The sequence below is a fragment of the Poecilia latipinna genome, unplaced genomic scaffold (assembly GCF_001443285.1).
Source record: "Poecilia latipinna isolate Pla-1442-1.1 unplaced genomic scaffold, P_latipinna-1.0 Scaffold8, whole genome shotgun sequence".
NCBI classification, from domain to species: domain Eukaryota; kingdom Metazoa; phylum Chordata; class Actinopteri; order Cyprinodontiformes; family Poeciliidae; genus Poecilia; species Poecilia latipinna.
In genome coordinates, this window is record NW_015112624.1 from 1,078,173 (window position 1) to 1,080,869 (window position 2,697).

The following is a 2,697-nucleotide window of genomic DNA, read 5'->3' on the forward strand; positions in this document are numbered from 1 at the left end:
TTGACCAATTTCTTGTCCCATATTCAGTGCATCGGCTTGTTTTGTTGGGGGCAAAATGAATCGTAGCAAAGAAAAAAAAAAGAGTCGAATATAAGAGAAATATCTCATCTCTCTTTGAACTGAAAAGGTTGTTCACCGTTGATCCATTCTGATGCCTGAATTGATCTACCGTGCCTGCCTGCCTCTCTGTCTGGTAGTTACCATAAATGGATGAGTCTGGGTTTGGCAGGAGAACGGTGCTTTGGTAATTATTGCTTTGTCAAGTGTAAAGTCTGGTTCATATGGGATGAACTGTAGCAGCCAGGCTTTCTAGCCAACATCAAAATTCATCTCTGGAAGTAAAAACATGTAAGCCCTCCTAAAAGTTGTGAAAAGCCTTCTCCAAAGAGATGCTGCAACAAGTGAGCTGATATTGTAAGCTCTACTGATCGAGAATGGGATTTCACTCAAGTTTGTAAGTGTGTGAACGCAAACAAGCAAATATGTCTGGTAATAGTTATTTCTAATACTTATATTTATTTATTCCTCGCAATTACATGCAACCAAATATTTTACTAAGCTGACATATCTTTCAGAATTTGTCACTGACTTTCTGTCTCTCCACACTGAAGAGAGTTTGTTTCTGGTTGTAAGTGAGAAAACTTAGAGAATCAGGAAAGGATCAAATATTTTCTCCTCCCACTGTATCCGTTTTTGTACCAGTTCACTTCGAACTGTTAGTTGTTTAAATGTGCTGTAGAGATAATCTTGACTCACTGAAAAAAAGAAAAAATATCAAAGGAAAATTAAAAGTTTTCCAAACAAACTTAAAAAGATTCAGTGGATGTGCTTTCTTTAGGGCTACTTGGGTGATTATATGTCTTGTTTACAAAGATCAGAGGTGGGTAGAGAACCCCAAAATTGTACTCGAGTTAGAGTAGCACTACTTCAACATATTTTTACTAAAGTAAAAGTAAGAAGTAGCCATGCAAGAAATTACTTAAGTAAGAGTAAAGTATTTGGTACAAAGTCTACTCAAGTATTGAGAAGCCATTAAATATTTAGAAATAATATCATCAGATGGACCAAAACATAGCTAAGCTAAGTCAAAATTTTGGTACTTTAAGGACAAAAATGACAATAATTCACATAAGTACCAAAAAAATAGCAAAATCAGGCAGAAGAAAATCTGTTTCTTTCACTATATAACTTATAAAACTAACAAAAATTGCAGGTGTGTGTCTTTGTCGGGTGAATATTTGGTTACAACATGTTTGTGAAATTGTACTCAAGTAAGAGTAGAGATACTTCATAGTAAAATTACTCCTAAAAGTACAACCCCCCCCCCAAAAAAAAAAAACGTTACTCAAGCAAATGTAATTGAGTAAACGTAACTAGTCTCTACCCAACTCGGACAAAGGGTTAGGGTTAGCTGGTGAACAGAGAAGCCTGATTAATGTCCGCCTCGTGTTCTCTGCCAGCAGCGGCAGATGACACGCTCTTCATCTCCGTCTCCTCTCTAAGAGGCGACGTGTCATCAATAATTCATCTCTTCTCAGCTTCATGCATACAGGAGAAAGGCTCCTGAGAGGTTGAAGCTTGTAGATGCGATTGCACTGTTTTTTTTTCTGCTTACTTAAGCTCACAGGAAGTTTAGAACAGCAAATGTTCTGCAACGCCACACTCTCAACTTAAAGTGATCATTTGCCATATGCAGGAGAAAGGGAGAAAGGCCTTGCAGCGGAGCAGTTCTTAGATTCATGGACATCATTCTGGCCAGGCTCCATCCTCAAGGTGAAGGAGAAGTGTCTCCTGCTCTGGTGTTTTCCCCCCGTGCCAAGCACAGGGGAAAAAAAGAGCTCAAGCTGTTTAGACATTAAGTGTGTGGCTAACCGCAGCAGACAGTCTTAGCTCCAGTGAACCACAGATTGGTAATTTCAGAACAGAGACGGAATTTTAATTTTCTGTTTGCTCTCTCCACCCTAGTTAACTATAGTTGGGAGGAAGCACAGCTGTTCTGGCTCTGAATGTGGCTGCAACTTTGTCTAATACTCTCAAAGATTTTGAAAGTGTTTTCCCCACAAATGCCAAAGTGCTGGTTCCGGACCTCCTCTCGGCCTCTCGACGCGGCTTTGACAGGCCTGCGGAGACTGTTGGCGTCCCGGTGTCAGCTGCGCTCTTTGGTTGTTGATGAGTTTTAGTTTAGTTGTTTTTTTTTTTGTCTCCACAGAGGCCCTCTGGACCCTGTTTGTGGGACGGCTGTCGGTCTGACAGGTCCCTGGTGCCCGAGTTGCTCCATGGGACAGACATGACAGAAGGGGTGAGCCACGGGGCATGCCCTGTCATTCACTGCTGCCTTTGCTTCCCACCACTAAAAACATAAACAAGCACGCTCTTCCAGAAGTAGCTGATTGCCCAAACTGCAGTCTGTTGAAGCTACACCCTGCATTAATCGTAATCTGACATTTTGTTTAATCCTGGTTTCCATGAAGACAACTGATGCTGACATTACTACATAGCATAGAGGTAAAACTAAGCAAGATCTGTCATTCCCGTTTCAGGGAGCAGTTAAAACTACTGCTTATGTGTGTTGCAACAATAAAGACTCGCAATTTACGACTGGTTTTTGTTGCACTTTTAAGTGTTTTCGTAAATACTGAATGATGTCACTGGCACTTGGCAGGATGTCAGCCCTCTAGAATTTGTCGGTTTCCACAT

At 40.9% G+C, this 2,697-nt stretch overlaps 1 long non-coding RNA gene across 1 annotated transcript in view; it reads right to left on the bottom strand.

The window, feature by feature from the left end:
* LOC106945080 (uncharacterized) overlaps positions 1–814 on the bottom strand; it is a 21,898-nt gene extending 21,084 nt beyond the window's left edge. The window contains exon 1 of the long non-coding RNA XR_001424480.1: positions 803–814. This is a non-coding gene — a long non-coding RNA (uncharacterized LOC106945080). The remainder of the gene's footprint in view (positions 1–802) is intronic.
* Positions 815–2,697: the final 1,883 nt, after the last annotated feature.